The sequence below is a fragment of the Erpetoichthys calabaricus genome, chromosome 18, assembly GCF_900747795.2.
Source record: "Erpetoichthys calabaricus chromosome 18, fErpCal1.3, whole genome shotgun sequence".
Lineage (NCBI taxonomy): Eukaryota > Metazoa > Chordata > Cladistia > Polypteriformes > Polypteridae > Erpetoichthys > Erpetoichthys calabaricus.
Window position 1 is genome coordinate 68795819 of NC_041411.2, and position 24942 is coordinate 68820760.

The following is a 24942-nucleotide window of genomic DNA, read 5'->3' on the forward strand; positions in this document are numbered from 1 at the left end:
TACTTGAATAAACATAGTTTACGTATTCGTTAAGTATGCATTGATTGTGTTAATGATTCATCATTTTATTTTGATAAAGATAAGTTGTTCCTTTTATGTCATGTAACACTTTCATACATGACTTAAACTAGAAACATCTTTCATTATGTTTATTATTGCCTTGGAACTAAGATCCATACAGCTCAGGTGGTAGAGTGCACACTACCCTTAGTCGGTGGTTCGATCCCGGATGCCGGAACAAAGTTAGGACCTAACTCCACCTACTGTCCGCCTGGGTTCGAATCCCGATTCTTCGTGTGGCACAAATAACAAAAAACATTTTATTACTAAATTTAATCATGGTACAAATAATTTTGCACTTAATGACTTTTACCCTGCAACACTGATAAAAGTCGCCTGCAGCCCGTCCTTGATGGGCACGACTACCTTGTCTGTTTGATATTGTCTTTTGGTTTAGCAGACATGTTTGTCTAAAGAGACTCATAAATTACCCCTTCCTCCATTTTACTGTTTCAGATTCATGGAAGCTAGAGTTTGAGCACAAAAGAAGAAACCAGCCTTGCATGGGATGACAGTCAATGAATCCTTCCAGTCTTCCATCACCCATTTTATGAACTCACTTGTTTGTTTGTAGCGATTCACAGAGATGAAACGTAAGTCATCAGCATTGGGGCTAAAGTGAGAACTGACCCTCAATGAAATGCTTTCACCCCAATACATTACAGTACATGACACTGAGCCAGTTCAAACAACATGCATGTCTTTGAGAGATGGGAGCAGCGGTTGAATAGCGATGATGAAAAGGGTGCATTGCATAGAAGCTCATAGTGGTGTCAGGTCAGGTCAGGTTGGGGAGCATGCACTAGTACAGCATGTTGCTGCACCCACCGTACGACGAAACAACTCGGGATCCCAGTTGCCAACCCCCCAGGCAGACACGCAGTACAGTCCCACCCTCCGGAAATGACCCTCTATCTGCCAAAGCCAGGTATTACGTGGGCATCCCATTGGCCTGGTCCAGCCACTCGAGTCCTCAGCAATGAGTTAGATCACCCTCGGCCGTACTGCTGTAACTGATGCTCCCTCACAACGCAGGTAATGTGCCTCATCCGGGACTCCATGAGCAACACAAAGTCAAACCAAAGGATTCTCTGAAGAGACACAGTACCAAAGAAATCCAGTCTTCACCTCAGGTCACTGGATAGCATCCATGTCTCAAAACAATATAGCAAGATAGGAAGCACCAGGACTCTAAAGACTTAAACCTTCAACCTTTTGCAAAGATATCAGGAGCCCAACATAACTTTCCTGCGACCTCATGGCCTGCCGTGCTCTCACAATCCATCTACTAACTTCATAGGAAGAGTCACCAGAGACATGAATTTCATTGCCAAGGTAAGTAAACCTCTCGACGAGGTAAACGCTCTCTCTGCAGACAAACACAATGCTAATGGCTGCACCTAAGAGGTCATTAAAGGCCTGGATAGTGGTGTGGAGTCCCATAAACAGCCTCACTTATTTATTGTATGTAATGATCTCAGCTGTTCACAGTGGGCGAAAGTACAGAACTCTGTCTTCAAGAAGACTCCAGCCCCACCATCATGACAGATTCAGGTACAGCACTCTGTACTGAAAAGAAACTCCCAACCATCTTCCCCTTGACAATCACGGCAGATTAAAATATAGTGCTCTGTCTACAAGGGAGGTGAAAGCTGTTAAGTGCCATGCTGACTGAGGCATATTGCTACAGGGCCAAAAAAAAAAACCTCCTGCATACTCACTTCAAAACAGCTTGTTGTGCCCCCGGGTGGGAGGCAACCAGGGTACTTAGGAAAACCCACACAAACAAATGGATGTTATGAAAAATCTGCACCAATTAAAAGCAGGCCAGGAGTTCATGTGACATTCCTGGAATTATAAGAAAAAAAAGAAAGAAAGAACTAATCAGTGTGTTCACAAATAATGTCGATAAAATTGTAATAACATAAACCCTTTCTGTAAAAGCCACTGACGACACGTGAACCTGCACCAATCTTATTTTAAGCTGCACCTTTGCATAATGTGTTGAACAACCGAAAAAAAGCCCAAGATTTATCTCCGCAGACTGACGCAAGAACAAGTCCAGCAGGCAGCAGCTGTGCTCATATTTTTTAACTAAAGCACTTAGCGCCGCTAAATTCATTGTACAGCTCTTATATCATCAGTGCCAGTTGTGATTTCACAGAGTGGATGATACCCGGGGTGAGAATGCATGTGAAGGGCAATTACTGTAAGTGGTAAGAAGCCGAGATAGAGCAGATCCACAGGGCTCACCGTCTGGGAGCCAACAGACATTGCCCAAAAATATTAAAGTCCTGGCACAATAATAAAAATAATAGTTAAAAATGACTGAGTGAGTTCTTAAATCTCTACATACAGCTAAAGCTTAGGTTAGGTTAGGTTTAGGTTAGGTTTCTTTATTTAGTCATGTTTACACAGGAAAACATGAAATTTGCCTTCTCAGTTGCATCTAATAACAGGTAACAGACAGAATGAAATAAAACAGAAAAATAGAAATAAGAAAGGTTAAGGTAAGGCAGTTAGATAAAACATATTTATACCAAAAAAAAAAGCTGTATAAAGAATATTAAAAAAAAATATAAATAAAGAATATTAATATTAAAAATATGAAAAATAAAGAATGTTAAAAAAAATAAGCAACAACAACAGGAAGAAAAAAACATCACTAAGTGCTTTGTGTAAGTAGGCACGTCCTGGTGAAGTCGCTATTCTAAATGGTGGCATGGGCAAAGGGGCGGTGACAGCTATTAGACAGTATTTTTAGTAATGGAGCTCGGTGCCAGCATCAAGCCCAGTTCAAGAGACTATTTAAAGCACAATAATTTGAATGCTATCCTTGTCAACGTCCAAAACAAGTCATTAAAAATGATAACATTATTTTGTAATATTTCTCAAATCTAAAGAATATTCAATATGTGTTAAACCAACCTCTTTATCTATTTCCGTCATACGTGCTTTTGTGTGGCTAATGTGTTAACCTCTGCGGTAGTGTTCTTTACATTTTTTTTTTTTAGTTGAAAACATTATAACAGAACACCTCGATCAAAAATAAGATGAGAGCATAGTAAGTACGACAGCATGCTCTGAAAAACAATCCATTCAACCACCACCAGAAGAAGAAAGCTTTACAGCTAGATGGCCCCATCTAAAATGGTTCTTCATGTCAGATAAAACAGCAAGTTCAATACAAAAAGGTTAACGACAGGCTTTAGGAATACCTGAATGACTTCTTGTCAAGTTCTGAACAGATTTTTCAAACTGAGACAATGCTGAATCTTTTTATAGTGCCTTTCACAGTCAGCACAGTCACTGAGACTTAACACAGCATTCTCATCCAATTCAGAGTCTAGCAGCACCAGGCACAAGGCCATTCCAGGGCCCATTCACGCACATGAACACACCATGCAAATTACAGTCCCTGCTTGTGCTGACAAATATTTCCGGTTATCCTTTAATTATTCATGAAATTACAATTTGTGTGTTCTCCTCACTAATTTGGAATCACTCCATCCATCCATCCATCCATTTTCCAACCCGCTGAATCTGGACACAGGATCACGGGGGTCTGCTGGAGCCAATCCCAGCCAACACAGGGCACAAGGCAGGAACCAATCCCGGGCAGGGTGCCAACCCACCACAGATTTGGAATCACTCTTTAACCTAATCTGCCTGTCGTTGGGGGCAAAACCAGGTTACCCTGGGAATAACCTACTCAGAGAGAAGAAGAACACGCAAACTCCACACAGACTTAAACTGGGCTCCACATTTTAACCCAGGATGCTCATATTTGAGGCAGCAGCTCTACCCACTGTGCCAGCCCAGGCCAAACTTGTATAATTTAAAGGATAATTAAAGCATAACCAGAAATATTTTTTAAGCCACGGTTGGGCTGTATCTTGCATGGGGTGTAAGCAGACGCATTATGCCTTCCTATGGAAATTTGTCTGTTCGCGGCCTTTGTAAATTTCATGTTCCTAAACAAAGGCAAGGAACACATTCTCTCAATTTCAAAATGCTCTGCCTTTCCACACATCAGAAACGGTGAGAGGTTCAAATCCCATCACTGGCTCAATGCGTCATTACACTTGCCTGAAGTCTAAATGTGCACTTCTGTATTTCTAGGCAAATTACACTCTGCAGTACGTGAAGTGCACTCTGTGGTCATGATTCCCGCTGAAACACACTGTTTAAAATAAAAACTGTGCATTTATTTAATTATAATATTCAACAAGAACTCAATAAACAAGACAAAGACACATACTGTATATCTGTAATTACTGCATGATGGAACATGAAATAAGAGTAGCTCGGTGGCATAGTAATTAGCACAGCTGACTGACAGCTCCAGAGGACTTGACTAAAATTCCAGTTTGGTGTTTGCCTGTGGGGTGTCTGCACACTCTCATCCTGTCATTGGTATGGACTTCGATTGACGGTGCTAAATTGACAGAACTGACATGTTCAGGTCTGATTCCTGTTCTTCCTGTGATACTGTGATATTCAGGCCCCCCAAATCCTTAAAACTGGTTGGTAAATAAAATTGATAGATAGATAGATAGATAGATAGATAGATAGATAGATAGATAGATAGATAGATAGATAGATAGATAGATAGATAGATAGATAGATAGATAGATAGATACTTTATTTATATACATATAAATAAACCAACTTCTGTCTGTCTGTCTGTCTGCTTTTCACAAGAGAACTGCTTAATGGATTTAGATTGGGTTTTTCTCTAGAATTTGCTTGAACATTCCGGTTGATTTTGTGACTTCTCTCATTCTCTCAAGTATCATAGTTCACTTGCGGCAGAGGGGAAGCGTGAAATCAGGAGGAGGGAGCCTTCCTTTTGAGTCACTGTACTTCTCACCACATGTTGAAGCGTATCCCCCAAACACTAGGTTGTGATGCCTGTTTCTTCATTGCTTTTTAAAGTTTCTCCTATTTCACTGCTTCGCGGCCTATAAATATACTAGGGGTTTCCCTCCTGCTCGCTTCACTCGCCAACACCAGCCTGCGCTGTTGTGAAGAGGGGGGCTGAACGCACCCCAAGGAGACGCGGTCGATCTTCCGAAACCCCCTCTTAAACGGTGATACAATGGGAAACAAACACAGTTTTTTTTTACCTCCTCTTTGCTCAATCAGTTGCTGGCTTGCTGCTGCTGCTATCGTGCCATGTGATCTGCATCTCATGCGGCGCTTTAAACATTTAAAAGCCTGTACAGCAGCTGTCCTACTCTTTGTCTTTTATCTTGTCTAAATCTCGACACAAAGTCTCGTCTCGCGGGACGTGAATTCTTGATATTTTTTTGTTTATTATTTAAAAACGGAATAAGAATCTCAAAATCTAACATCACATTAAAGTTCAATAAATTCTGAAAAGAATGGTACCAAACATAAATATGTAGGTTTTAAAATAAGCCCGATTTAAAGCATGACAAAAAAATTGACATAAAATTGTTGCACAAAATCGTTGCACTGTTACACTTAGGATTTTATATATATTACTAGTCATTTAGCCCGTTACAATAACGGGCGCTAGAACAGTCGTGCATAAACATTAGTAGGAACAGTCTATATTAAATGGCAAGGGACTTTGACCTCATTCTTTTTGTTGGTCGTATTTTTCTTTCTTTCAGCCTTTCTTTTGTTGATGTTTACTTGCTGAGCTGACCGTTCTTCGTGGGCTTCCGCTGTGTATTGTGTGTCTTTAATTTTCTGTGACAGTAATACTGTCTTGTACGGCTCTATTCAATAAGGGCGCGTAGATAATTTAGTTCAAATGGCTCTGGAATATGTGAAGAGCAACAGGTGCAGATCTTTATTTACGCGCACCTTTATTCGCTGCGCCCAATTGAGGTCGTCCTTTTGAGGTTCACCTTTTTGTCCACGCCCTTATTGAAGGATACCATCTTGTACGTCCGCTGGCTTGTACGTCCGTAATATACGTCTGTACGTCCGTAATATACCTTTAATTTTCTCTGGCGGTAATACAGGCGTGTGCGTCGGTAATATGCCTTTAATCTCCTCTGACAGTAATACTGGCTTGTATGTGGCTGTAATATGCGTCACTGTATTGTGTACCTTTAATTTCCTCTCGCAGTAATACTGGTTTGTATGTGGCTGTAATATGCGTCACTGTATTGTGTACCTTTAATTTCCTCTCGCAGTAATACTGGTTTGTATTTCCGTAAAACGCCTCTAACTTTCTCTGACAGTAATATCGCGCATAGCACCGTGCCCCGCGCAGGCGCACTTCACCAGAAGACACCCAGACACGGACACCTGGACACACATAGGGATTTTATATATATAGATATAATGTAATGGACAGCCGCGTCCCATGCCCGGCAGGGACGCCCCTGCGGCATCGGTTCCGGGGGAGCAGCCATGGACAGTTCAATACCTCCCCCGGGACGCTTGGTGGCAGTCTCCCTGGCAAACGATGATTCCCCAGCCTGGCACATGGCTCCATGGGAGATGGAGTCCTCCACAGCCTGGTTGGGGGCTCAGATGGCCGCTAGGGGGAGCTGCATGGAGTCTGCAGCCCGGCTGTTCGAATCTTCAGCCCCACCCGGAGGTGCAATTAGAACCAGGTGGTCAAGCACCTGGAGTGCTTCCAGGTGGGTTATAAAAAGGGCCAGCCACCATCACTCAGAGCCAGAATCGGGAGGAAGAGGATGATGCTTGAGGAGGAGTGGTGGGGAAAAAGGAAGGATTATTGTGTGGTGTGGAAAAGAGTGCTTTTGGGACTGTGTGTTGCCTGTGGGTCACGGGGAAGACGTGTGCCCACGGGTGAAGAGAAAAATAAAAAATCCTTGTACTTTATACGTGCCTCTGTGTCCTTGTGTGCCGGGTCGGGCGCCTATATAGCGCCTTTTCTACAATATATACACTAGGGGGCTGGGTCCCCTACTCGCTTCGTTTGCCCACCCCACCTCTGGGGGCGTGCTTCACGTTAGCCACTTCGTGTCTCTGCCGCTTGTGTTGTGAAGGGGTGTGGGGGGGGGATGAACGCACCGTAAGGAGATGAGGACGGTTCAGCTGCTGGCTTGTTGCTAGCTGCTACCGAGCTGTGTGATCTGCATGTTGCTCTCGATCATTTAAAAGCCTGTACAGCAGCTGTCCTTTTGTCTCACTTCCTTATCTCGCGGGACGTTAAAGTGTGTCTGAGAAATTGTTTGTAAGTAGGTCGTGATGTGCAAGAAGTCTCGCGGGACTTCAAAGTGGCTCTCTGAGATGATCACGTCTCGATCCAAGATTTTTTTATAGATATATATATATATATATAGGGACCTCCAGGGGCACCACCAAACCCTGAGACACAATTACACCAAGACAGTCCTGGGTTCAAATAAATTATTTTTTTTTTCACACTACCTCTTCAAAGTCCACAGCTCAATTACCAATGAACCCAATGATAAAGGAAAGGACGTGGATGGACACGCATCCCGACAGAAGTTGTCTAGTGGTACCTTTCCCGGGTTGGGAGGCCATTATATGGGAATAACAGCGGGTGACTACCTCCCAAGGTTTTGAGTTCCCCCAGTACACCAGGTGGCAGTATCCCTCTGGTATGGTTATTGTTTGGACACCTGCAGGGCTGCATGGGAGTTGTAGTTTTGCTGAGCAGGCCCTGTTGGGGTTCTCGGGTGCCACAAGAAGCAGGCTCCCCTGTTACAGAAAGTTTCCTCCAAACCCAGAAATGCTTCCAGGTGGCAATCCTGTTGCACTGGAAGTACTCCAGGGTTCCTGTTGTAAAGCATCCACCAGTCAGTGTTGGGAGTAGCTTGTCAATGCTTGTTCTGAGGAGAGTGGAGTCGGAGAAGGAAAGGAAAGGAACTGTGATGGATTTATCTGGTAATAAAAACCTGTAGAAAGTATTTTTTGTTTTGAATAAAGACGTCTTTCCTTGAACCCGTGACTGTGTGGTTTTGTTGTGTCTGGGTGTTTGGGGTGCAGGCGAGCCCCCTATAGGTCACAGTACACTTACTGGACTAAACAGTCACCAATTAGTCTAACATGCACACCTTTTTTCAGGAAAACCTCACAGTACACAAAGATATAGACGAAATTTTCAATTTTAATAATGCCCGTACACAGGCCAGCACTTGAACCCGGGTGTCTGCAGTCGGCGAGGCACTAACCTTGCACCTTCAGGCTGTCTTTGTTAAGTCGTTCGCTTTTAAAATGATGCAGGCAGCTTTCACCCGGACTTTTCACATAAGCAAGAATGGAGAGGTGTCATGAGGGCAAGGACACAATTCGTGTTCATATAATGAGGCAGTAAAGCCCCGGCAGGAGGTCAGTCACACTTATCCATTTTAATGTTATTATTACACGGTATACCAGGTGGGACCTACAGTACAAGCACAAGAAATTGGAATTTGTCGCACCATTTCTTTTATGAGTGTGTGTCACCAGGTGATGGACATGTTATTAATATTTTAAGCTTTGCATTTAATGTTCAAAACAGGGCAAAAATCACAAGCTACGTTTCACATCACGAAAAACATTCATCACGGTTTTAGCCCAATGCCATGTGCTTTGTATTGTCTTTCAGGACTGGCTTCATGCAGGTCCTTACTAACAATGCCAATATGGCAACTGATATCCCTCTCTCTTTGTCGGTCCTTAAATTAAGAGTAGAAGTCAGAAACACAAATTTAAGTAAGCCATTTCCTGTGTAGAAGAAGGGCATAAGCAAAATAGGCACTGGCAACCTCACAAGCTCAGGCTTCGTCATTAATGGCTGGTGTTGCTGGGACATGAAATTCTGCAGGCTCCTTTATATCCATCAATAATTCTTTCTTTGCATTTATATAGCGCTTTTCTCACTACTCAAAGCGCTCAGCAATTGCAGGTTAAGGGCCTTGCTCAAGGGCCCAACAGAGCAGAGTCCCTATTGGCATTTACGGGATTCGAACCGGCAACCTTCTGATCAATGACACTGGCACACCAAAACTCTGCTAACCTTTACATTTTTTACACCCATAGTATGTCACTGTTTTTTGAAAATTGCTCTGCATAGGGGCATACATTTCAATCACATTCCATAAGAGTGCAGCACTTATCCTAACGTGTTCTACATCTTTTGATGTCCAAGTAAAGATGATGAGCTAGCACTTCCTCTTGACGAGTCATTCATTCATTCTGCAGATTCCATTCTGGAAATACTGGTCAAAAACAGAAACCAGACCTGGATGGAGTGCCAGTCTATTGCCAAGAACACTCGACCACACACCCATACTCACACATGCCAGGCCAATTTAGAGTCATCAGTCAGCCGAACCTGCACGTTTTTGGGGTGCGACAGACAAAAACAGTGTACCTGGAGAAATTCCATAATAGTTTACCTACAGGGTGAATATGCAAACTCCCTACATTAAATGACCAGGCCAAGATTTGAGCTTCAGAACATCTGAAAAATTACGATGAGAACAGGCCATACAGCCCAACAAATCCTATCCATCAAATTCCTCCAAAACAAGATCAAGTCTAGTTTTGAAGGTCTCTAAAATCCTGCTCTCCACCGCACTACTTGGTATCTTATTTCAAATGTCTGTGGTTTTCTGTGTGAAGAGAAACTTCCTAATGTTTGTGCGATATTTACCCTTAACAAGCTTCCAGCTGTACCCCCATGTTCTTCATGAACTCATTTTAAAGTAATGGCCTCGATACACTGGACTAATTCTCTTCATAATTTTAACACTTCAATCATGTCACCTCTTAATCTTCTTTTGCTTAAACTGTAAAGAATTTTAATCTTTCCTCATAACTCATCTCCTGTAACCCTGTAATCAGCCCAGTCATTCTTCTCTGTGCTTTCTCTGGTGCTGCTATGTCATTTTTATAGCTTGGAGACCAAAACTGAACACAATACTCCAGATGAGGTATTACTTGTGTATTACAATGCTTAAGAAGGACCTCCTTGGACTTGTACTCCACACATCAGAGTGCTATATAACCAAACATTCTGTTAGTCTTCTTAATGGTTTCTGTACACTGCCTGGAAGTTGAATCCACTGCATCTCCTAGGTCCTTCTTATGAGGTATACTTTCAAGTTTCAGGCCTCCCATTTTGTATTCAAATCTAATGATGCACTCCATTTACCTGGGAAGTCGAATGTCAGAGCTGGGATGGACTGGAAGCTGACTGCATTCCAGTAAAACACTGGGAGAACCAATATGGATGCCTCCAGGAAAACCTTTGTTGTGCTTGCTTTTTCAAAATAAATGGCAGTTAATAACAATGCATTACGTGGTATTTTTCACATCCAAACACCACAGCAACATGAAGTTACACAGTACAATGCATATGACTAATTTAATAAGAAACAAACAGACTGAAGTGCTAATAAACAGTATAATATGAGAGATTTCACTAAGGTTTTGCAGTGTATCTCACCATTTTAGATTAACATCATAATCTGATGTCAGACCCACTCAGATTTGACAGACCAGCCCCAAGTTTCCAAGTAGGAAATTTGACTTGTTGAAAATTTTGACTTCCCAGTTCAAATGGAACACAGCATAATATTTTTATTTCCGATGTGTAATATCTTACATTTGCTTACATTACCATCCAACCTCTGCTCCTTAGGGACAAGCTGACAGAGATGGGAGTAGATTCATACCTGGTGGCATAGATCGTGGACTATCTTAAAGACAGACCTCAGTATGTGCGTCTCAGGAACTGCAGCTCTGACAATGTGGTCAGCAACACAGGAGCGCCACAGGGGACTGTACTTTCTCCGGTCCTGTTCAGCCTATATACATCGGACTTCCAATATAACTCGGAGTCCTGCCACATGCAAAAGTTCGCTGACGACACTGCTATGGTGGACTGCATCAGGAGTGGGCAGGAGGAGGAGTATAGGGACCTAATCAAGGACTTTGTTAAATGGTGCGACTCAAACCACCTACAACTGAACACCAGCAAAACCAAGGAGCTGGTGGTGGATTTTAGGAGGCCCAAGCCCCTCATGGACCCCGTGATCATCAGAGGTGACTGTGTGCAAAGGGTGCAGACCAATAAATACCTGGGAGTGCAGCTGGATGATAAATTGGACTGGATTGCCAATACTGATGCTCCGTGTAAGAAAGGACAGAGGTGACTATACTTCCTTAAAAGGCTGGCATCCTTCAACATCTGCAATAAGATGCTGCAGATGTTCTATCAGCCGGTTGTGGCGAGCGCCCTCTTCTACGCGGTGGTGTGCTGGGGAGGCAGCTTTAAGAAGAAGGACGCCTCACGCCTGGACAAACTGGTGAGGAAGGCAGGCTCTATTGTAGGCACGGAGCTGGACAGTTTAACATCCGTGGCAGAGCGACGGGCACTCAGCAGGCTCCTGTCAATCATGGAGAATCCACTGCATCCACTGAACAGGATCATCTCCAGACAGAGGAGCAGCTTCAGCGACAGACTGCTGTCACCGTCCTGCTCCACTGACAGACTGAGGAGATCGTTCCTCCCCCACACTATGTGACTCTTCAGTACCACCCGGGGAGGTAAACGTTAACATTATACAAAGTTATTGTCTGTCTGTATACCTGCATTGTTATCACTCTTTAATTTAATAGTTTCTTTATCAGTATGCTGCTGCTGGAGTATGTGAATTTCCCCTTGGGATTAATAAAGTATCTATCTATCTATCTATCTACAGTGCATCCGGAAAGTATTCACAGCGCATCACTTTTTCCACATTTTGTTATGTTACAGCCTTATTCCAAAATGGATTAAATTCATTTTTTTCCTCAGAATTCTACACACAACACCCCATAATGACAATATGAAAAATGTTTACTTGAGGCTTGTGCAAATTTATTAAAAATAAAAAAATTGAGAAAGCACATGTACATAAGTATTCACAGCCTTTGCCGTGATGCTTGAAATTGAGCTCAGGTGCATCCTGTTTCCCCTGATCATCCTTGAGATGTTTCTGCAGCTTAATTGGAGTCCACCTGTGGTAAATTCAGTTGACTGGACATGATTTGGAAAGGCACACACCTGTCTATATAAGGTCCCACAGTTGACAGTTCATGTCAGAGCACAAACCAAGCATGAAGTGAAAGGAATTGTCTGTAGACCTCCGAGACAGGAGGGGAAGGTTACAGAAAAATTTCTGCTGCTTTGAAGGTCCCAATGAGCACAGTGGGCTCCATCTTCCGTAAGTGGAAGAAGCTCGAAACCACCAGGACTCTTCCTAGAGCTGGCCGGCCATTTAAACTAAGCGATCTGGGCAGAAGGGCCTTAGTCAGGGAGGTGACCAAAAACCCGATGGTCACTCTGCCAGAGCTCCAGAGGTCCTCTGTGGAGATAGGAGAACCTTCCACAAGGACAACCATCTCTGCAGCAATCCACCAATCAGGCCTGTATGGTAGAGTGGCCAGATGGAAGCCACTCCTTAGTAAAAGGCACATGGCAGCCCGCTTGGAGTTTGCCAAAAGGCACCTGAAGGACTCTCAGACCATGAGAAAGAAAATACTCTGGTCTGATGAGACAAAGATTGAACTCTTTGGTGTGAATGCCAGGCGTCATGTTTGGAGGAAACCTGGCACCATTCCTACAGTGAAGCATGGTGGTGGCAGCATCATGCTGTGGGGATGTTTTTCAGCGGCAGGGACTGGGAGACTAGTCAGGATAAAGGGAAAGATGACTGCAGCAATGTACAGAGACATCCTGGATGAAAACCTGCTCCAGAGCGCTCTTGACCTCAGACTGGGGCGACGGTTCATCTTTCAGCAGGACAACGACCCTAAGCACACAGCCAAGATATCAAAGGAGTGGCTTCAGGACAACTCTGTAAATGTCCTCGAGTGGCCAAGCCACAGCCCAGACTTGAATCCGATTGAACATCTCTGGAGAGATCTTAAAATGGCTGTGCACCGATGCTTCCCATCCAACCTGATGGAGCTTGACAGGTGGTGCAAAGAGGAATGGGCGAAACTGGCCAAGGATAGGTGTGCCAAGCTTGTGGCATCATATTCAAAAAGACTTGAGGCTGTAATTGCTGCCAAAGGGGCATCGACAAAGTATTGAGCAAAGGCTGTAAATACTTATGGACATGGGATTTCTCAGTTTTTTTATTTTTAATAAATTTGCAAAAACCTCAAGTAAACTTTTTTCACGTTGTCATTATGGGGTGTTGTGTGTAGAATTCTGAGGAAAAAAATGAATTTAATCTATTTTGGAATAAGGCTGTAACATAACAAAAGGTGGAAAAAGTGATGCACTGTGAATACTTTCTGGATGCACTGTATCTATCTATCTATCTATGCTTAAATTTCATGTAGATTTTACTCACTGGACCACCTTGCCTTGCTGTTGCTTGCTTTAATATCTCTTTTGTCTTGAATCGTGTGGTAAATGAGTCACAGGTGCATGTGTCTCAGGACCATTTGATGTACTTGGTGTTGACAAACTAGCCTTAAATGTGCCTGTGTAGAAATTAGATGGGGATAAATGGTGGCTGCCCACCAATGGGTATTTCAGCTTAGTGTCTCTTGTGTATTTAAGGTACTGTGATTACTGTCCACTGCTTCTCAGGGTTATATGGAGTGTCAGAGCTTTCTGATCCAACATGCATATTCTATCTAGATCCTTCCCACTTGCAGCAGAATGGTTATTGCGGGACAGCTAAAAACAATTATACCAGGATTAATGGGGAGAAGCTAAAAAAGGACCAGGTTAGACCATTATGTCAATCAACATTTTTCTTACTGAAAGGTCAAAAACTGTTGGAAAAACATGGTGGAATAAGGCACAGTAAAGTGGAAATAAATCCCATAGTTTATATCCTAAATAGAAAATGAACTGTGTGTTCTTCCTCTCTTCTGTTAAGACCAAACTACACAAAATGAAACATGACAGGACAGAAGATTACAAATAAAGCGTGTCACAGGCTGCAATGAGTTTTGTTATTAGTGTGTATAGTACAAAATATGAATAAAATGCTAAGGTTGGAGCAATAAAAAAAGAAAGTGACACTATTATGTTTTGGTAAGACAAGTGTACTCCTGTAAAGTCCCCAGTGATTATGGTGACTAAACTTCACATATTTCTCGGATTCCTTACATCAGCTCCTATTTAGCAAGATGTCTATATTAGCCAAAGTAGTGTGCATTAGCCTTTGTCTGCTAGAAAGGGTGAGGAATGCTACCATGGTGGTGATACCTGTAGTATCAAAACTGGGACTTTTCCTTATGGGTAGTTATGAATGAATAACTGCATCAGATTTAAGTACAGTAATATTATCAGGTGGGGCTTAGTAGTCTTTTGGCATTAGACAAAGCTCCTTTCCCTGGTCCTTCTGTTATGGAGGCATCCCAGCTGTGTAAGAATCCCAGCTGCCCGTTACAATATTATATATATATAGATATGAGAAATGGCAAGGCTCTGTTAGGGTGCCTCAATCACCTACCTGAAACATTGTGGCCACTAACACCTCCTTCTATTCCATTTGCATAGAAGAGGATGAGTCTGGAGGCAACTTCTGACATCACTTCCAGGTTTCATCTGGAGGTCCCGCCTCTTCCACCCCAGGAACTATATAAAGAGTGGCGACATCGGAAGTCGGCACTCACTGATGAAAACGTCTCTATGAGGGACACATCTCCGATGGGAAAAATTCCTAATGCAGGAACTTTGAGCTTGAAAGGGGCCGCTAGTAAAGCCTAGTAATTGGCAATAGATGCCCAATAATTTTACTGGACTTTGATTTTCCTTTTTTTCTCTTTATTTTACCCCTCATTAAATGGAGTGCCAGTACAAAAAGTGCCAGAGAGTTGGCCGAGTCTTGGCTATCAGATGAAAACGCCATCAACAGACACTTGGACATAAATCCAGCATATGCCAACTTAAGAAGGACATGTACACAATAAATAAACTGTACAACCCCCCCCCCCCCCCTTGATCATACTGACTTAGTCAACCCCACCCCCCCCCCCCCCAACTGAATGTGTTGCTATATATTGCCTTTGATTCTTGTAAGTCTATGCATTATCCTCTGATGAAGACCCCTGATAGGGGTTGAAAGCTCAGGAATAAAACTATTTTATGATACGTGATTCGTTTTTTCTCCCTTCGTGGATCTCCAACTGCATATATATATATATATGTAGTATAGATATATTTAAATAATCAAAAACAGTGATATACTAACTATTGATCAGATTTGTTGCACACTATGCTAATTATGGTCTAGGAGGAGCCAAGGAAGAGAAGAAGTGAAGCTCTCAACATGGAGGTGCCAAACACAATAATGGCTTTGTATAAGATGGTGTGTCCCAACATTTATGCCTTCACAACATCCTAGTGTAATCATTAACTCAATTATTTTGAAAATATTTCTATTCCTTTCACCCACTTCAAAATAACAAGTCACTAAAAATTAAATACGTTAACCTGTGTATTTATGAATGCAATTGCTTGTATGTTTTATGTTTTTGTGTTTAACTGATATCATGTAAGCAATCTGAGCCTGTACTGAGTGAAGAGCACTAATGGAACAAATTGAGTACAGTAAATAGATACATAAACAACTAACAGTCCAAATGGTTAAATATTAAGGAACATGCAGAAGCATTAATATGTATTTATGGCCAGGTCCGTGTGTTTTTGATACTATTTGAAGTCGTCTATCTTATTATGTGCTTTCGGTCTTGACTTTTTTTTTTTTTACCCATCCCCAGCCCCCAGCCATCTGCTTCATGAGCCGTCCATCGCCATATCTGCACCACTTAGTAGAAGGGGATACAAAAGGTCTAAACTCTTCTTAGTTAGGGAGCGGAACGTAACAGATGGAAGAAAACAGCCAACCTTCCTTAATTAGGTCTTAGACCTTTGCACGAGGCAAACAGATTTAGCAAGTTAAATTCTTTTGGTCAAATCTGCTTTTGAGTTCACGCCAATTTCCGTCACTCAGCGCACATTCATTACTCAAGTGAGTGCACAAATAGCTCAATAATGACTTTACGCTGGCACACAGCTACAGTAAGTGCATTTACACGGCTCTGTTTCTACATACTACTTTGACATCTGACCTCTTAATAAAGATTCACTATCAAGAAAAAGTGATGTGAAATCCACCATAATATACAAATAATTACAAAATATAAATTGGGACATTTTTTTTATAAACTTTTTTGCAGGATGGACACCTGTTCAGAAGTTATATTTTTTTCTGAATGAACCCCAGCGCACTATGCAGTGGTCTTAAAGAACCTTCATCTTAACTAACTGAACATCTTCCAAATGAAGGCCATCCCTGATTCAGACTTCAGATCAACACACAGCTTGTCACAAGCTAAGAGTGATAAATGGCTGTTTTCATTTGAGCTTTAACAATAAGGCAGCGAACAAGTACCTGCCAGATACTCAGGCGGAGTGGCTGCTAAGCATAGCAATCCAAGCTGAGACACTTAACAAATGACTTCAGGGTCTATTTTAATCACTGACACAGAGCAATACACTCTATATCCTTATCAGCTCAAGCCACGGTCACAACACAAGCCATTTTTCTTCTGTGATTTGTCTGCTTTCACCTTTTATTGTTCAGGAAGTGTACTATTTGACATGATCTCTCATAAACTCATTATGTACTATAATAACAGATATTGAGCTAAATGGGTGCCATTGTACAACACTTACAAATGAACATGAAGAGAGGGGACTGAAAGTCATTTGTTATTTTAGCATTCTCTTTTTAAATCTTTATAAAAGATTTACCGCTGCTACCATTAAACAATCCCGCAGCAGAGAGCATCCAAAGTTTAGGATATATAGATAAAATGTTGAAAAAATGACTATTCACACAAAACTATTATTTTTATAAAAAATAAATTACATATTATGATTGTGATGTGTTGCATTTGACATAAGAAAACATTTTCAAATCAACTTATATGAGGATCCTATTAAAATGGCACTGGGCACACAACAGGAAACATCCTGGGACATCAGAGAAGACAAACACCCACACTGACAATCACACAGGGACAACTGGGATGGAAACTGCCTAGTCAGCCAAACGTTGGGATGTGGGAGGATAAACAGAGAAATCAGAGGAAAACCCACACAGACACAGAGAGCACGTGTATAGTATACACAGACAACAAATGGGCACTGGACCTGACACCCACCGCACCACCCATGTAATTCACTAAATACGGGTGATTTGTTAATTTATAGCAAGTATAACAAGGAAGGGTCACTGTTAACTAAATTGTATTTCAGCCCTTAATTGAAATTCAGCAGGATGGCTTTTCATCCATCCATCCATTTTCCAACCCGCTGAATCCGAACACAGGGTCACGGGGGTCTGCTGGAGCCAATCCCAGCCAACACAGGGCACAAGGCAGGGAACCAATCCTGGGCAGGGTGCCAACCCACCGCAGGGATGGCTTTTCTTCTAATGTAAATGAAAATTTAACTTTAAGCATCTCAGGTAAAAAGCTTTAGTATCACCTGATTATTTAGACAACTTATTTATGTATGAATTTATGTGCATATACTGTATAGAATAACCTATTCATTTACACAGCTGCACTTTACCTCTCAGACTGTTCTCTATATACTATAATGCACAATGAATACGACTAATACACCTGCACAATACTTTAAAATCCTGTGAATGCACGTATGACTTCTATACTGCCAGGTTAATGTGCAATATACTACTGGGCATACCTATTAGGGGCTTTATGCCACAAGACAAATCCATATACCTGACACATACTGAGGAATAAATGTGATTGTGATATGTACCCATAAATGGTGATAGATAGATAGATAGATAGATAGATAGATAGATAGATAGATAGATAGATAGATAGATAGATAGATAGATAGATAGATAGATAGATAGATAGATAGATAGATAGATAGATAGATAGATAGATAGATAGATAGATAGATAGATAAATTTCAAATATATTCTTGTTAAGTATCCTTCCACTCATGTGCCCAAGTTTGTGCAGAGGGCCATATCAACTCATATCTCCATATGGAATCCAAATACTGTATATATTCAAAAAGCTGAATCTATCTATCTATCTATTATAGTGCCATTCATATCTATTATATATTTCATTTGTATCTGTCTGTTTATCTGTCTGTATGTTGTATGTAGATATCAATAGACAGAAAAAGGTCGAGAAAGTGAAAAATAAAAGTTTAAGAGAATCTGCGTATATGTTTTAAAATGAAAAAGCCCATTTAAACCTGCAACTATAAAAAGTATATTAATCATGAGTTACACATATTGATTGATGGTGCATGAAATGAAAGACATTATTTGCTGAACTGATCATATCAATTACTAGATAAATGCAAGGTTTAGCATTACTTGAACATTCAATATCATTATGCTAAATAAGCACCATAATAAACATTTACATAAAAATATAAAAAGGTATCACATCTGCTTGTGTGTGTACATAAATATAAAAAGGTATCACATCTGCTTGTGTGTGTACATGATACTTTCATGTAAATGTTTAAATAATTTATAGTTATGTATAAACAGCACAGCATGTCAAACCTCTTTAATCTAATTCAGGGTTCCAGAGGGTTAAACACTTAGTGTGAAATCTGTGTACATGTATGTGTATGTGTGCGTATATAACTATATCTATCTTTTTTGGAATATATACTTTTTATTTACTATATATATATATCCATCCATCCATTTTCCAACCCGCTGAATCCAAACACAGGGTCACGGGGGTCTGCTGGAGCCAATCCCAGCCAACACAGGGCACAAGGCAGGAACCAATCCCAGGCAGGGTGCCAACCCACCGTAGACTATATATATATATATATATATATATACACAGTATATATATACATATATATATATATATATATACAGTACATATAAATATATATATATATATATATATATATATATATATATATATATACACAGTATATATATATATATATATATATATATATATATATATATATATATATATATATATATATATAATCTATAGTATATCCAGTATATGTACAGAGAGAGAGATATTAGACAGGAAGCAAGAGTATAATTACTTTTCAGCATAAACCTAATCACAAATGTTTGCCTTAAGCTGCAATGTTTCCAGCTTTTTGAGATTAATTACTGAATGAGATGAGTTCAATTACTTTTTAATACACATTTGTTATAAAGAGCTGAAGCCATTGCAGTTAGGATTTATTTCCCCTCGCTCCATCTATTGCCTGATCTCCCTTCATTTTTGTTAATATTTTGCCCTGCTTGGAGTCATTTTGGGTAATGGTAATCTCAGTACCACCCCATATTTCACATTGTGTTTTAATCATGAAGTATTTAAAGTATTTTTTACAAAGCAAACTAACATTGATAATAAAGATAGCAATGGCACATAGTGAATTAATATACAAACTCACCACACACATACTGTATATAGTAAGAGAGATGTGGGGCACAGCAGACCCATGATGTATAAGTTAACAGCACAGCCCTTCTCAGACCGCAGAGCACTTGAACATCACACATATTGTTTTTTAGATGGACACGGGAACTCAGTAACCGACCGAGGTTTGAAGCAGAAAGCAGTCACTTGTACTATGATGGCAATTGGTGATTAACTTTGGCTGATACATGGATGCATATTGTTCTTCTGAAAAACTATTGCGAGCAGGGCCGGATTTTCCTATAGGCTAACTAGGCTTCAGCCTAGGGCCTCAAGATCAAGAGGGGTCTACATTCAAATTGTTAGCAAAATTAAAATTTCACTATTCTAAAAACAGTGAACACTAAAACACTGAACCGAAAATAAGGAGAAATTCTACGCATATGACTAATAAACAAACATAAAAATGTATTGGTTAATCACAGTAATGATGTATTTTATTATCTCTCATGTAATTTACAAACTTAAAAATGGAAGGTGAAAGGGCCTCATAAGTGGAATAGCCTAGGGTCTCTTTTCGTATAAATCCGGCCCTGATTGCGAGCAATAAACAGACACAACAAATGACTCAACCCTTGATGGAGATGTCTGTCCATACGAGGGCTATGTTCACACTCACACACACACACACACACTCTTCCATTTCTGGGTTGTGAATGGAGCTAGACCCTGATAGATTCTGAGCCACTGCAGAGGACATAGAGTATCTACAGTTGTTCAGGGTCACCATTTATCTTAACCTGATTACAGAGAGAAGACACACAGGGATAAACGACAGCATAATCAACGCACAGATAGTGGCCAAGCTGATAAGTCTACCAGATCTTAACTACAAAAAAGATGAGTAAGATGATCACAAATTGCTGAAAGACACAAATCCCAAACGTCTTTCCAACTTTCAAAACAAAAGAGTTTACTTTTATTTGCATCCCAGGGGTGGTATTGTAATTTAATTCTTAGGAACTGTCTGGTATCAACAAATCATTTAGCAGAATATGCAAAAGTCAACTACTTTGTGCAACCTACTAAACAGAAACACAATTTTAAATGCTGGGAATGGCCAACAAGTCTGCTTGATGATAGCTGGGAAACTGGCATGAAACTCTTTGTGAAATGTGTTCCAGCACATTTTTTTGAATCACTTTTGTTGTAGCAAATCATTGCAAACATAACAGAACAGTGGGAGATCAGTGGCATTTACTGATTTTTTTTTTATGGGGTCCGCACTATTAGAATAGTCCCCTTGTTTACGGCATTCTTTGCTTCTTTAGTTATTTATTTATTTTCCTCCTCCACAGGAAAGCATTACTGATTGACAAGTACAATGTTCTCCAACTGTATGCCCTATTCTCATCTGTCCTATTCAACTCTTGATATGCCAGGAGCTGATTAAGATAATGTCTTGATGTCATTTGGCCACATGTAGTTTAAACACATTTCACGTTTAAAGAGGCACAAGAACAACTTTGAAAAACTCCTGGCAACTGAAGGTAAACACGGCTAGGCTGCATTCCACTGCAAACGTCTGTTTAATTGTTTTTTTTTCCGCTGTATTCCACGAAATAGAACATAAAATGTAAAGCTTCATTTCAGTGAATCTGTTCTTCCATACATTTTCTGAACCAGTTAATCCCATCCTGTGCAAGTCTGCAAATGAAGGCGGACAGGCGCCAGTCTTTCTTTAGGCAAACTTAACGCTAAGCCAGTTTAGAACTGATAATCGACTTGACGCACAAATCTACGCGGGCACGTGTAAACTTCTCGGATTGCCATTGGTGCGTTATGGAAGAGAAGAGGGGTGGGGGAGAGAGGGATGGCGCGGTCGGGCAGTTGCGTTAATCACTGCGCCTCCGTGCCACCCTACCTGTAGTAACGTGTTTTTGTTTTTCAGTTTACCAAAACGTACTTTTTTACATTAAAAAAACTATGCCAGACGCTCGCGGTTGAATTCGAGTCATTTAAATGTCCACCTTCTTGTTGGTTAAATTCAACATCAATAGTTAAAAACCGACTGAGTGAATTATGAAAAGCGCACCACGTTATATACTGGAGACAGTTGGTAATGGAGTACGCATCTCGCTGAATTCCATTTCCATATCATTCCAACATTTTGCTCTAGGTTAACACTTTTGTGATTTGCATTCACCCTACCGCAAGACATAACCTTGCTCTCCAATACCAGATTATGAACAAAACCAAAGAAGGCAGATCTAGCAGAGGGGATAAAACCCGACCTAACAAAACAGTACATCGAAACAAATAGAGATTCCTGATTAATAATAATAATAATAATAATAACTGAAATGCCGTCCATTCTTGACTCCACGGGGGTAGCCTACTGAAAATCTAATATAATCGAATTGCGAACACCAGATAGGAGATTCGATCGGATCAACCGTCTTTATTTCGACGTTTTTAAACTTTCGGTCCATAGCTCTCGATCGGTATAACGTCTGTCCTCTCTCCGGTGGCGGTGGGCTGACTTTTCTTAACGATAAATGCAAATTTCTTTCGAAAAGAAAGAAAGAAAGAAAGAAAGAAAGAAAGAAAGAAAGAAAGAAAGAAAGAAAGAAAGAAAGAAAGAAAGAAAGAAATGACTAAAGTGGTCCGATCATACACAGATAAAATTGGCCCGAGTAATTGACCGTTACTTCTTTATGTACGCATTTCTAACTTTTCATCTTAATGAAAACGTGGAAACAATAAAGTCGACCCAAGCGCAGTGTTAAATCCATCACCGTAACTCATATTATCCATCCCTGAGGAGCGAGCGCATGGCTGGATTTTCTTGGAAACGACACTGAATAAATAATAATGATAAGCAGGTGAGGATAGTGCTAGTTCAGCATACTATAATGATAGCCTGTTGGTGTATTTGTCAAATGAAAATGATAAGTTAAGAGTTTCGGTCTTGTAATTAGTTGGAGGCCAGGGAATAAGCTAAACTCTGTGATGAATGTGACGTCACGGGGGATGTTTATGCCCCCCCAAAAAGGAAAAATACGTTATTATTTCCTAGCAATGGAGCGTTTCGGACGGTGCTCACTCAATCATTCTGTATTTCTTTTACAGTGGTATCTGGTAAACATTTCTTTACGACATGGGCAGCCAATCTACTTCGCTTTCCTCATGCCTTTACATATTATAGGTAGTGTTTAGGGATCGTTTAACCCCATCCTCTCTATTACACCTGTAATTCCCCCAGAGAACCTCCGTAACATTGCAATCCCAATAACAAAACCAACAACAACAACCAACCCCCCCCCCAAAAGCAGCCCGCCCCAAACGCACACACCACAATCCTCCGCCCTATCTGCTAACGGACCTGCCAGCCCGATGTCTGGCTGACTACACCGAGCGTATTATTCTACTCTGGTATATTAAATGTCGGCAAACATTAACCAGTTTTGTAAATATCCCGAACAGTTCTGCAGCTGTCCTCCTGAAATCAGGACGATCCCACTTGCGATGTGAAATCGGCACTTGGACCTTCAAAGAAAATATCAGAAAAAAATCTGTAACTGTAAATAAATGCATATATACAGAGGGAGAAACGCACCTCCTTTAGATTTACTAATAAGTTTTCATCTTGTAAATTTCCGCTGTTCTAAATTTAGCTCCGCTTCCAGACCAAGCGTTGGAGGTGCGCTAAAATGAAGTTAGTACTGTCGCCGAATTAAACAGAACAAACAAACGAACGCCAAGTTCACTTTTAACTTTGAGCTGCTATGAATACGAGGCTGGCAAGCCGATCTCCTTACCTGTTCGAGTACGCAGAGCGAAGACAGCGCCAGTTCAGTAGATATATCTATAAGTCCCGGGCTGATGCGCTCCACATTGTCAGTTAAACGCTTTACAGTAACAAATAATCCTGATGTCACACCGTAACAATATACAGAGAGAGGGAGGGGGTGGTGGTTGGCAGGCAGGCGGGCAGAAGAGCTGGGGCTCCCCCACTGGGATCCAATTACAACAGACAAATGAGAGGCTAAATGAAAACAATGCACTCTGGGTAAAGACCATCTGCCAAGGTCCCGAGCGAAGAGAGGCAGAGCAAAAGAAGCGAAGAAGCCAGCCGCCTCCTCCTGCCGGCAGGACAAAGCCACCACGTGTGCGCACTGATAGATAGATAGATAGATAGATAGATAGATAGATAGATAGATAGATAGATAGATAGATAGATAGATAGATAGATAGATAAGAAAAAAACTGTCTTTCTGTTCCGGATATTTGGCGTCTTTCATACGACCGAGACAAACATTACATTACAGGATAATTCATGCAAATTGCATCAATTGCCTCTGACAGTTGTACGCATAATAAAATAGGGCAATAAAGCACACTACTTCAAAAAAGTCAGACAGCGGATGAAAATTAATTGAAGTAAAATAAAAACACAGTTATAATAAGTGTGCTCTTTGACTTAGTTATTAAATTCTAGAATTTTTACCTATTTAAAAACTCTAATGGAGTGTTGAAAGACTAGCAGTCTGCTGATTTAGAAATCAGTACCCACATGCTGACAGGAATGAGTCTCTTAAGTTTTGTCTTTAGCTTTGCACCTCATTTAACCCCTGGAGTTCTGTACATGACCCTGAACGAGCAAAAATCCCTTCCTGGGTTAGAGAAATTGCTCCGACTAAAACACTGGTTCTTTAGTGGCACTTTATGGTTCTTTACTGGATTGTGTGGTCCCTTGTTGGACTATTGCTTGACAAAACACCATTTGATTATGGGATGGATTTTTGCACATCAAGTTGATTCTTTGTGCTTTGAAAAGTTTCTAAAATGTAGAAAAGATGAGAAATCTTTATTGTTTGGTAGGCTACCTACACTTTTTAAAAAAGGTACCATAGTGGTTCTTCAGAGAGATGCCATAGGGGAGCCATAAATGGTTCCCAAAAGACCTGTCCACAATAAGATCTTTATTTATGTAGCTCCATATAGGAAATGACCAGTTCTGTTTCATTGGACTTGGTGTTTACATCCCAAATTGCATATCTGAGACCATCAGCTTAGATTCAGTGGAATGGTCAAATGAGTGATGGCACCTTTTTGGGTTATCAAGTGGGCACCCCCCTTTCTCAATGTTTCACTGATAGGCCCACAACATCTCCAGAGGGTTCAGCAGTGAATCCCGGTGTCCCAGGCTCAACCCCAAGATGCCATCTACTCAGTTGAGGCCCAGCTGGAGTTCTTCCTCTTGGGCTAGCACCACTGACTGCCCTTTTCAGCAGCTCTGGACAGGTCCTTCAATGTCTGTCTGTGATTCCTGTCCCCACACTCCCAACTCCTGGAGTAGCCTTGATGTTGAGGAGGCAATAAACCCTCTGCAGCTTACCTCGACTGGTCAGACCTTAGCTTTCCAGACATGTTTTTGCATATTGGTTACAAGATCGGCATATCTCAGCTTCATGCGCTCATAGGCGTCCCATAGTA

At 41.0% G+C, this 24942-nt stretch overlaps 1 protein-coding gene across 3 annotated transcripts in view; it reads right to left on the bottom strand.

Moving 5' to 3' along the window:
• Nucleotides 1-23451, bottom strand: part of pcbp4 (poly(rC) binding protein 4) — a 177573-nt gene extending 154122 nt beyond the window's left edge. The window contains exons 1-2 of one of the 3 annotated variants that reach the window (XM_028824720.2): nt 23265-23434; nt 1782-1908 (exon numbers count right to left, since the gene is read on the bottom strand). The gene's annotated coding sequence lies outside the window, so the exon portion shown is untranslated. Of the gene's footprint in view, nt 1-1781; nt 1909-23264 lie in introns of all 3 variants that reach the window. The other 2 variants (XM_028824722.2, XM_028824721.2) reach the window with 2 other exon arrangements.
• Between the last annotated feature and the right edge of the window lie 1491 nt (nt 23452-24942).